General features: G+C 33.4%; 2 pseudogenes; both read right to left on the bottom strand.

The window, feature by feature from the left end:
* Window positions 1-807: 807 nt before the first annotated feature.
* On the bottom strand, window positions 808-2,682 carry LOC114729662 (berberine bridge enzyme-like 18; annotated as a pseudogene).
* A 3,842-nt stretch (window positions 2,683-6,524) lies between these two features.
* On the bottom strand, window positions 6,525-12,574 carry LOC114729665 (dynamin-2B-like; annotated as a pseudogene).
* Window positions 12,575-13,171: the final 597 nt, after the last annotated feature.

The following is a 13,171-nucleotide window of genomic DNA, read 5'->3' as shown; positions in this document are numbered from 1 at the left end:
ACTTTAGAACTCCAAGTTTGTTCAGAATTCTAATTTCACGTCTAATGTCGTCTTTGCCTGATTATGATATTTATAATTTTATTAATCTCAATACCAATATCAATATTAAATACAACATCTATCACATTATCATCATTAAAATATTAATTAATTATCAATATAAAATTCTCCATGCTGGCTTATATACCAAGGGTGGGGTAAGATAAGAATAGAGGTTAAGGGTTTCAAACCCTCTCAATATGTTAATAAAAAATGGAAAAAAATCATTATGAAACCTCAAGGAAAGAATTTAATACTACCTCCGGTCCTAATTATAATAGTCACTTGACTAATTTGAGAAAATTAAGAAAAGAAGTTAAGTTAGTTATTTGTAATAAATAAGTGTTATCTTTTCTAAAATATCCTTACTAATCAAGTGTGTTGGCTAATTATTAAAAGAACTATCTTGGAAAAAATTGAGTAAATATGAGAGACAAAATGGATTGGGATCTTATATTTAGGACCAACACAAAAGTCAAACGGGATCTTATATTAAGAACCGAAAGTAGTAATAAAAAAGTCTTACTAATAATAATTGAGTATTATGGATCCATAGTTATTTTCTGTCCCGGAATCTGTTATCACATGCTGCTTGTGGGAGTTTTCGGTAATTACATTCCTTCATAATAATTCTTCTGGAAAAAAAAAGTCATAAATAATACAGTCCTTATCATTTAGTCGAAAAACATGCAATACAAATTTGACTACGAATTTGAAAAATGATACAAATGAAATTTAAACATTAGTAAAATTGGTGGGTCCGGCCAATAATAAAATAAACTTCCCTTTATTATTCATCATATTCATATTTGCTGACAGAAGAGTTTGGATATTCAACAATTCTTTCTTGAAACTCTAGAACTCCATCGACAATAATTAAGAATCAACAAACCTAAATTTCCATATGTGTGTGTGTGTGTGTGTCTTCTATCAGATAACAGTCAAAGGAGGTATGCTCTGCTCATTCCAGAAAAGTTGCCAGGATCAACAGAAGCTTTCACTTTAGCCAATCTTTGGAAATTATTCTTGAAATACTTAGATCCCCAAGAAGATCTTGCTTCTTCATAGCTTGTATTTAGACCTGTATTCACCCCCAAATCTAAGTCTCTATAATTCAAATACGCAGCCCTCGGATTCTTCGAAACATACGGTGTCATGTAATTGTACAATCTTCTCATCATCGTCAAATAATATTTGTCTGTCGTCCCATTATTATTATTCGAATCCCACGACACATAATATTGAATCCCATATATGATCCCTCTTCTATGTGGAAATGGGGTTTCTGATTCTGAAATCTCACTCATTCTTCCTCCATAAGGTGTCAGTATCAACGATGGAGGATTATCCTCAGATAATAGAATCTTCCATAGCCTTTTCAAACCAGACAAAGGAACAGGTTTCGTTACATAGTCGGATTTTGCTTTGAAACTGATCTGAGATTTTTGGTTTCTTTGAAGTAGCACATTAATGGAGGAGTTCACTGAGTATCCTGCAAAATAAAGAACAGATTGAATCCAACTCATTTGTTTGCAGTTATTTCTCTGCAAACCCAATTCTGCAAAATTCTCACTCATCAAAGTCACAGCCTTATCAGCTTCTCCAAGATACAATCCTGTGAAAGAAATTTTAGTAGTTTTAGAAGATGAACCATTCAGATTAACATTTCCAGTTCCCGTTACTGCATGAAGAAAAATCTCCCCAGGAAGCTTATCTGCTATATTTTGCCACTGCATGAATGGTTTTGCTGAGTCATCATCATCTTCAAGAACATTTGTAGAAATATCAAAGATTGTTACTGTTGGGGGGACACGTAAGATTTTAACTTTCCATGAAGTGATAACACCAAAGCTTGATCCTCCTCCTCCTCGTATGGCCCAAAACAGATCTTCTCCCATTAATGTTCGATTCAAGATTCTACCCTCAGAATCCACCATTTAGCATCAACAACGTTGTCAGCTGCTAAACCATATTTTCTGAAAATAGTACCGAATCCACCACCACTTACATGTCCTCCTATGCCCATTGTGGGACAGCTTCCTGCAGGGAAGCCATGGATACTGCTTGCTTTAGCAATTTCATGATATAACTCTCCAACTGTTGCTCCTGATTCAACCCAAGCAGTTTCGTCTTCAAGGTTTATACTTATCGATCTAAGATGAAAAAGATCGATAACTATGAAAGGTTCAACATGGGAGGTATAAGAAAGACCTTCATAATCATGACCTCCACTTCGAACTCTAACCTGTAAACCGTGTTGTTTTGAACAGGTGATGGCAGATTGGATTTGAAAGATGTTATTTGGAGTGACGATAAGGATTGGTTTTGGGGTTGACTTGTGTGAGAACATGAGATTTCTGATGGAAGAGTGAAGAATGGGTTGATAGGACGGGTCATTTGGGTGAATATGACTTGCGAAGTTGCATTATTATTAGTGATTGTTGTATTTGAGGAAAAACATTGAACAAAGCTATCTTTGAGGCCAAAAGAGAGAGAAATTGATGGGGAGATGGAGATGAAAATGGTGATGAATAGAGGAGGAAGAAGAAGCAAAGGTTTCTGAATTTTCATGGCCATGGATACAAGTTTAATGTGTGGAGAGAAGTGGAAGGATACACGAAAACATATATATGAGGTGCTTGTGTAATAATTGGTGAATAATACACATACGGGTGCGTGCGTCTTATATGGTTTAGAGGTATTTGTAGAAGTATGATGTTGGATTAACTTATTGTAATTTTAATGCAAAACTGGACAGAACAAGTTGACTATTTTTAAGGGATTTTTATTGTGATAGGGCCAAATTATTAATTTTGTATTTGAGTAAAATACGCTAAACTTCCGAATTAAATTAATTAATTTCTATAATATTATAAAATTACTTAATGTTATAATTCTAAATTTTTAATCTTGTTTATCTAAACTTGTTTATTTTATTATTTTTTTCAAATGCATATGACATTTTTTAAAATATAGGAAAGGTATGTATAATTAAAATAAAATACAAGGGTGTTTAGAATATTTTATTTATTGTATTTTGAATTAAACAAGTTGGTCCTTGTAAGTAATTACATGTGTTTATGTAATGTTCCGGATTAATAATAATGTAACGTGTACGTTTTTATGGTCAGAAGTATATATTTTCAAAAGCATTGTCTGGGATCAACTCATTGGAATTCACGTGCACATGTTGCCAAACTGAATTGACTATTTAAAAGGGATATTTATTGTGGTGGGGCCAACTTATTAATTGCATTTTGAATTAAACAAGTTAATGGTCCATATAAGTAATTTATATCATCGATTGAAAAATGTTTCATTCCAACTTAGAGGTTTGTTCATATTCCAAACTTTATGTCGTATTGTCTTTGTTTGTTTGTGACCCCAAGTTTTACTGAAACAATTGCAAGAAATTCCATCACCAATTATATTTCAAATTTGAAATCAATAGTTAGGTGTTTTAAATTTAAAACTAGTGATTTTGGTCCTTGAAGTTTTTTTTTTTTATCCTTCTAAAAATTTTTGGTCCTTGGACTAGAACAATGTTTTTAATCCTTGAAATAATGATCAAAATAAAATGGAATCAAATCTCAGATACTAAAACTATTGATTTCAAATATGGCTAAAATTTTAGGAACTAAAACTAAAATGAGGTTAAATTTTAGAGACTAAATATATTATTAACCTTTTAAAAAATGATGAAGGGTATTTTGGCCATTAAAAGAATCCTGTATGTGAGATCTAAAAAAATTATTGATGAAGGGTTTCTTCATAAAAATGGATACCTGAAAAATTTGCCTTTTTCATTGGACTTAAGGTTATTGAACTTTCAAATTTAAGTAAACTTATAACAAGGATGTAAACTTAGATTATAAACTTATATTGTAAGCTCACAAGAGATTACCCCTATCACAATAAATAGCTAAATATATGATTAAATAATTAAAATACCAAAAAATGAGAAGAATTTGATTTCGATGTATTTCAAATTCAAACTTCCTCTTGCTTCACTTTTACAGCTTCTTGAGTCCTAACTTTCAATCAGAGGATGAGGTTGCATCCACAAAAAAAATAAATAATACTACCTCTAGTCCTAATTATAATAGCTAATTGATAATTAGAGAGATTAAAGAAATAAGTTAAGTTAGTTATTCATAATAAATAGGTGTTTTTTTCCCTAAAATATCCTTACTAATCAAGTTTATTAGCTAGAACTATTATTATTAGAGGGACTACTTTGAGAAAATATATATATATAGGAGACAAAGTTGATTAGAGTCTTATAATTAGGATCAAAAATAAAAATCAAAAAGATCTTATATTAAGGATCGAAGGTAATAGAAGACTATACAAAGGTCCTCATCAAAAAAAAAAAAAAAAGAAGACCACGATGACTATAACAAGGCAGCATGACTTAACAACTTTTTTTTTTGGGGGGAATAAACCTGGATGTTAACACTTGAACAAAAAACAAGAGAACAAAGCCTATCTTTCTTCATCAATCTCCACCTCTCGGTTAAGAAATGGTGGTTGACCAATGATAACCAAGTATTGGTTGACCAATGATATCCAAGTATTTTTTAGTCTATGGGCTAATCTTTCTATCCTATTCGCCGTCCCATTTCCTCCCTACTCACATGATACAAATTAATCAGTCAATCTCTCTGTAACAAAAGTTTAATGTCATCAATAATTTCCCTAAAGAGGTGATTATCATCACAACCCCTTGAAATAATACTAACAACTTTAATATAGTCACTGTAAAAATCAATATTTTTGTATCCCTTATCCAACAAAAGTTGTCATCAAGATACCCAGTAGCCCAGCAATCATCAAAGGAATTACTATTATCTTGCAGCTAAAATCGCAGATCCACCTAGTTGTAGCATCTTTGGTTACACTACCACACCCACTTTACCATCTCTGTCCAGAAATACATGGTCCAATTTTTTGTTCTTTGAACATAATTGTATAAGATAAAAAAATAAAATTGATAAATTAACTCACGAATTTAATTTAAATTTACAACTAATACGAATTTAAAAACAGATTAATACAATTTTATAAGCCACAAATACAAGTCAACTCTTGACTCTAAGTTTGAATGTTGGGTCTACTAAGAAAGCCATTTGCACTTCTTTGAAAATTGCTTCCCAATAACTTCACTTTTACGCCAATCAATCAAAGGGAAATCCAATTTCCATTTCCCTTCTGTTTTCGTGATCGCTAATTCCCGCTGACCAAACGGAGCCCTAGATAATTTCTCCGGACAAATTCTTCAATAATGCAGATTAAATTCGCTCATCCCGAAGATAAGGATGATCCTTAGCGCATCATTCAATAGCAACAATTTGCAATCTTTATATTCAATTCCCAACAAGTTTTAAAAATGGAACCGTCACCTTCACTCCTCATAGACATTTGAGAATCAGTTTTGTTTGGTCTATTTGGCCACTTTCAATCGCATACACATTTAAGGTCAAAGTTTTGGAAGGAAAAATTAAACAAAGAGTTATAGGAGAAATGTTCAAATTATATATAATTAAAGCTTTATTTTCTACTAACAAAATTTCAAAAATTTAAGTAGTAACATTTTTTTAGACAAGAAACTTTGTTTTTTAATTTGTTTTTATGAATTTTCACACAAATAATAAATTAAAATTTTTTAAAAAAAGCATAAATACCTACAAAATAATTTGTTTTTTTTTTTTAAAATGCGAGGAGATGACGGAGTTGAAAAAGAGATATGATATTGTGGACGATTGGGAACACTATCATCTTGACCATTGAAGGAAAACATATTGGACATGCCGCACTACAATCCTTTTGTCAAAGCCATATTAGAATACCACCAAACACTTGGATCGACTGGCTGGAAGTGTTCTAGTTTAAACAAGGTTAGGGATTCAGTCCCGCTTGGAAACATTGGGTTTGTGGTAGGCAAGCTGCCTTGGGGTCCCATAAATATGCTAGATTAGTCTGAATCCGTTGATATGCCTAGAAGATAACCTTAGCTTAGGATACCAAGAGAAGAAATTCAAAAAAACCATATTTAGAATAAATTATATGAATTTTCAGCAAATTTTATTAATATTATATATATAACTCATGCAATTTTGTTTTGAAAACAAAGTAAAATATAAAATTTTTCCCTATCCTTGTTGAATCATAACCTCTCTAATTTCAAAACTCGCACAAACTTGGAAAAAAAAGAAGAAGAATAAATTACCTAGGCCTCTCTGATTTATTTTTTATTTGGGAATACACATCTCATTTATTTTTAGGAAAATTTGTGTATATTATAAAAATTTTAAAAAACGTCTATAAAATTTCAGTGAAGTTTATATAAATTTTTAAACTTCAAAATTTATATAAACTTTGTCTATGCAATTTACCCCAATTTTTCTACAAACCCAAGCCACTTGAACTTAGCCTAGTTATAAAGAATGGCTGTGGGGTAGCCTCAATATAAGGCAGTCAAAACTGAAAACATCCATCCACAAGATTGCAAAATTATTATTATGAAGATCATTTGTAACTTTATCTAATACCTAGAACTAGATTGGGGAGGTGGCGGCGGCAATCGGTTAGGTGTTCGGCGACTGCCGGAGTTTGAACCTGAGCTTACTTCAACATTTTGATATGGGTCACTATAACGTCTACTGTGACCACCAGATCCATACCTATAGGAGTCACTTCGACCATTAGCAGCCGCATCAAAGGCAGACTTCCAATCCTCACCAGATGAAGGTACAGAGCTTCCTATGTTGTTTTCTGAAGGAACAAATGACCAGAAACTGACATTATTAGACTAAATTATGGTACAAGTTCATATAGATAGTACTTGATTTCAATGGGAACTAGAAATTTATCTCCCCTGTGATGCGCAGACTAAAATATTTGATTAAATTTTAAATTTCAATAAATTGTATTATCTAAGGTAGCTCAAGATTCGCAAGTGTTAAAAACATGAAACAGTGAACTCAGGCCTTTTTTTTTTTTTTTTAGGGGGGGGTGTCGTAAAGAGTAGTTTTGAGTCACGGTTCAAAGAAAGTCTACATAGGTACCTATAAATTGATCGCTGACAAGGTACCCATGCTCTCGCGGGGTATATTACTTAATTAATATATTAATAGATATATATAATATGTATACTCACACATATAATATATATATATAACTAATTAATATATATTGAAGAAAGTAAGGAGGGATAACACTGGAAAAAAGTAAGTCAAAATCGACTTATTTGGAGGGGAGGGGAAGGAAGCACAAAAAGACAAAATTTTTTACCTTCCTCCTTCCAACCAAACAGACTATCCTCTCCCCTTCCCTTTAAAAAAAAACCGGGTAAATTGCAATTCCCGGCATATTTCTTGGGAGAGAACCTCAAGAACATTCAGGTTTGCGCAGTGTTACCTGCCCCTCCATCAGACCAACTAGAAGCAGCAGCTGCCCTATTGTCATGGACGCCAAGTTGCCTAATGAGTTTTGAAAGAAGGGTTGACTGTTTATGGACACGCTCCCTTTTGTTCCTTACATTCTGGTCTTCCAGGAGTAATTGTTCAATATTTGCTGAGCTCCGGGCACTGTCAACATTAGCAGATCAAATTAGTGCTGCCAAATTTTATTGTGAGATTTGAAGTGTTTAGATGATAAAGATAATTGAATTTAATGCTGCTTATTATGTGTATGAATATATTTATCTCAAAGTGATGGGAATTAATACTTATTGGGAAAAAATCGAAACAAAAGTGAAAACCCACTAGACCTAGTATTTATTCAAATGTGTAATAGAATAATAATGGAGTTGCAAGAACATTAAAAGTTGTTTGAATCATGGAAGTAGAAAAGCAGGGAAGGCTTGCTGGCATATCAAGAAACAGAAAACTCAATTGAAACTAAGGAGAGAGGAGACAGAATGAACCTGAGAGAACTATATAATTGGTTAAGCATGTCTTCTTTAGCTTTCTCTACTAGGCAAAGAACAACTGCCTGCTCAGAGAAAACTAAATGATTTCATTAACAGCAATGAACAAAAAGACAGTAAATATAGCAATAATAAAAGAAACTGACTTTTGGAACATTAGCAGCAAGGCTATTAAGAACCGCTTCAACATAACCACGCACTTCCTGCGTCATCCATCTAAGTTCCTCTTCAGGATCCGCAGGCTTTCTAGCCATGGCATCCTACAAGAGTACTCAACATCAGTAGCTGCAGAATAGATTCTAGACGCCAGAAAGAAAAACTTATTGGACACATGGTAAACTGGCTAGGTATGTAAATAGAAAAAGATGGGAAAAAAATGTAGCTGCAGAGATTCATAACTTTCATGAAATTCATAACTGATTTTCAGAATAAATATCTTGGCCAGGCCAGTGGCCAGGGGAGGGGTGAAATGCATCACTGGGAAACCTCTTCCTGTATAATGGCGTAATCCCAAATAAACCAACATGTTGGTTCTCCCTATGGTACGGTAAAGAAAGAGTGCAAATTTTTATTTTGCTATTATACAGATCAAATAAGAGAGATAAGTTAGCTTTTAACTTACAAGAGAACCATCAGAAAGACTTTGTCGAATAGGAAAACCAGATTCAGCTATCGTTTGAGCTCCTCCTTTAATAAAATGTGCAATATTGCCTAGCTTGTTTAGCCACTCAACTTTATCAGCCATGTTTTCTGCCTTTAACACAACTACACTTTCAGCTGCCAAAAGCATGTTGCAACATTGACATAGATTGTTCAGTTATATTCAATCATTCATAATTTGGCCGGGCGATGATAGAATGCATATGTTAGTGAGAGAGTTACATTTCATGACAGTCTTATAGGGGACCTTGCTTGTTATCTTGAAAATGAGGCTTGGTGATTTTCCAGAATCAGCCCCATCTGCCTTCTTATCCTTAGAACCCTTGGCAGGAGCATCATCATCAGAAGTCTCCTCAATATTGCATTCCTGGTTATAAAATTCAAATTAAAAAAGGAACATCCAAAAATTAAATATTATCGTTTAATAAACCCATTTTCTCTTTGTTATTTGAAACCTCTAGGAGCTGCCATTGTAGGCTACTACACTATCCTAAACGCATCTGCCAATTTAAATAAACAGGATTCAGAAATTTTATGCAGACCATTATATCCGCCATTCCACGAATTAATTTTGTTATAACAAGGGCATTTTTTCGCTCTCTAAGAAATCCATACCTCTAAAGTAACAACTCCTCGGAAATGTCGCTCCTCTTGTTTTTTGGTGTAACCAAGCTGCAGCAAGGCAAATCATAGCACATCAAACAAGACTTGATTGTTCTCCTCATCAATCAATGCATCACTAGCAGATACTAATGCATTTGCACATACCGTATGCTGGAATGATTAATGCAACATGCTTTGTAATATTATTTTACAAATAATTAAAAAATAAAAGCAAAAAGAAATTATGGGTAACATAGAGAAACCAAAAGCGAAATTTCAATTGATCAAAGATAACATCAAATTTATGAGAGGCCTTGACTTATCATGGCAGTATGAATTATCAAAGATGAGGCTCTTGAATTTCCCATTTATCTCATGCCCAATTATATCATAAATAGTTGTTCAATCATTTAGAAAATTAAGTCATACGCTTAGCAAATGGCATCATACAACTTGGTGAAGTTACTTTCGTGTAATGCCAAAATCACCTTACTGAAAATTAAAGCATCATCTTTTGCCCAAATGGTAACATAATTTTTCAATTGATTAAATTATATTCAATTTTCCATTTCCCTTGAGTTTATAAATACTTATATTCCCATCCCGCTACAACCCTAAAGGAGATCCTCTCCCCAGATACCACCCCTTTTAGATAGGCGGAACCTCCAAACTACAGCCCACCTAGGAAGGGTCGTACTAGCATACCTTCACCCCCAAGCTTGAGGTAGATTCAGAGACAGGGACAACATAAGTGGAAATAATTACCCAAACCATTTTGTAGAAGCAGCTCCTTAGAGAGCCCTGCCAAAGAATTATCCTTATGTCTGCATGTGAAGGAGATTTGGAAAACCATTAAATGTTATGAGTGAGGGGACAGAGAAGGGGGTGGGACAGGGAGGGAGGAAGGATGAAGTTTGTTAGAAGAGGTTATATATTGAAAGGTAAACGTAGAGGGAAAAAGAAAGAATTTGGTAGCTTTTGGAAGAGACACTACCATCTCAAAATCTAGAGGGTGCTTGTTTCCATCTAATCCTTTTAGTCTTTATTTCTACTTTGTTTTAGGAATTTATATTAAGGTAAGAACTAGCCTATTCATTCTCATCTGTTTTCTCCACGTAGAGAAAGAATCAGAACCTCACCAATATGTCAATATCGTTAGTTTCTATTGGGTTTCATCGCCTTTCTTCTTTCAGAATGAGATTTCTTTGCCAAAAAAAAAAAATTCACTTAAACTCACCATCAGACCATTAAATAAGATGATTTACTAACCTTCCCAGTCTTCTCATTCAAAACAACCATCTTCTACTCTACTCCAAGTATTACTTTTCCTTTTCCGCTTTTTTTATATAAATATCCTGCATTCAGAAGAGATATTGCTGAGAAAGAAGTTAATTCAAATTACTCATTTATCTCATATGATACCTAGCATTCCAATGGAGAGAGAAAATAATACATAGGAATCGTCTAGAAATTATTTGTAGTTTAGCATGAAATATCTAAAGGAGGGAATTGCTAATGAAAATTACAGTAAGTTTAAACACCTAAATATTCATTAACTTGAAAATATATGTTTTTCTTCTGGAAAAACAAGGTTTATAAGATATGAAGAGAATTACGAGAGGATAAAACAACCTCATCACCTTGAAAAGATAACCAAGAGTTTATTTTATTCCTTCTTTTTTTTTGGGGGGGGGGGGTGGCGGCTACAGAACATTCAAAATTGTCCTGTGCTTCAGCAATGTCTTCAATTATTGAACTTAAAATAATAAGTGCAAGACCAATTAGTGCAAAAGCAGCAATATAAAAAGTTCTGTAAATGAAACAAGTCTAACTGTGAAAGAAGACAGATTTTCCAATGACAGAAGCAGATAAGAGAAATATGAGAACAAATTTATTAGCATGCAACTCAGTAATTGGAAGTGACATGAGAAAAGAAGAAAAGGTACATCAGCAAGCCGATGATAAAGCCCTCAACTCTAATAAGCCAATGACAGACGAAAACCACAAATGGACGGCAAGAAAAATGGAAATAACTTGAGATGGATGATACTTTTACCGAACAACTAAAAGATATTACAAGGGAAATAACTAACTCAAGCTAAACTATTGACCCTCTTACACCAAGATACAGAAATTACAATGAAAATAACAAGAAACAGAGGAGGAAAAAAAAAAAAAAGGCACAACACAGTGACTCTGAACTTTCAAGAGGTCGGAACTCTCCCAAACACATCACTATACTTCCAAAAGACTGAACTCCCTTGCCTTTTCACGGAAAGGCTAATCTTATACCCCCAAAAAATAATCTTTACTCCACCAACTCTATCCATACCTATGGCAACACCTAACCTGACTTGTCTTTTACCATTTTAATCTCACAGTTATAAATCTTGGGATAAATCTCTTGACCACTGGTGTTAGTCTTCTCTGTATCACTTCCCCTCCAAGATTGTCTACCATAGGTCTTGGGAAATGATGTCCTACTCTTTTGTAAATCACCGGCTCTATCAGCTGACAATTTTGATAATTGCAGGAATGTAGAGCCATAGACAAGAATATCCGATGCAAATAAAATGATGGGATGAGATGATCAGCCACCACGAAGAGGTGCATATAACAACATTTGAATTTATACATCTATTGCGAGCTGCTGTTTGATAAGAAGGATGACAACAGAACAAAAGGAGGTAACTCGTTTAAGTAAGATGACTTTTGAAGCTTTTAATCCGGGATAAAAGAACGACAATTAGAAGAAAAGAGAAACAAGTAAATAAATGACACTACCGCAAGAGGAATGGCCTTAATGATATAGTTAGATCCACATTAACCGTCAGGATGAATTTGTAAAAACCTGCTGTTATCTCTCCTTCAGGCCCTGCAATCTTCAAGCTGGATGTCTCTTGTGCATCTTTGTCGTGTAGACCAAATTTATCTTTCAATGATTTTAAGGTTGCCCCACTTTGTTGACCTTTTTGAGGACTACTATCCTATAAGGGGAAACCAAGTTTCCATCACATTTGTGTCCTATGTAAGCGAATTTAACATTGGTATGATGAGACAAAAAGCAAGCCATTAGTTCCTTGAAGGAACTAAATAATCGCACACCCTATTTGGAGCTGACTGTTCTGCATCTACTGCTTTTTTTGAGGGCCGCTTTTGCTCTTCCTCTCGGCGCTGCCTCTCCATTCTGATGAATGCAACAGAAACAGGCATTAACATATCGAAGTTCAGTCAAATAATACCAGCTTTTGCAGGATATAATATTAGCATGACAACAAATGAGATACAAAAGTCAAAATCTTAGCTAATCATTACACCTTTCCTTTTGGCTTTTGGGTGGACGCCTAGGAGATTTTTGGAGCATAATAATCAATAGATGCTCATAAGTTCTCCATAATAAAAGCAGACGGGTCATTCAACCAATCAAAGCATTAGTTTAAATTCACTAGTTGAATTCAAACCAATCATAATTTACAACGAAGTAAGATATTTATTTCAAATATTAAAAATGTTATATAATATTAAAAATAGTCACAAATTGAATTTATAATAAAGAATTATAGTCAATTGTCATAGTATTCATCGATTTTTACCACAATGACTTTTGGACAAAAAAATAATTTAAACAGAGAAGATTTTAAAAACGTGAAAAACCAAATTTAAAATTTATATTATAATTTCTTTATGATTTTCATTATTTATTGGAATATATATAACGAAAGATAAATGTAAAGAAGGTTAGTAAGAAACGAAGCCATGCCCCCAGGTACTGTAACAAATTATGGTTCTAAGAATAATTACTACATATTATTTGTAATCATTGTAATCTATTATTTGTTGTTTTGTAACAGAATCTTGGAATTTCAACCCCTTTAGTTTAGAGATTTAGTTTTTGCGCATTTTATTTAATTTCCCAGGATAGTTTCTATTCTTTGTATA

Source organism: Neltuma alba, unplaced genomic scaffold (assembly GCF_004799145.2).
Source record: "Neltuma alba isolate B1F8T4 unplaced genomic scaffold, ASM479914v2 tig00012662_pilon, whole genome shotgun sequence".
Taxonomy (NCBI): domain Eukaryota; kingdom Viridiplantae; phylum Streptophyta; class Magnoliopsida; order Fabales; family Fabaceae; genus Neltuma; species Neltuma alba.
Note: the sequence above shows the minus strand (reverse complement) of the source record. Positions and strands in the feature narration are given on the sequence as shown.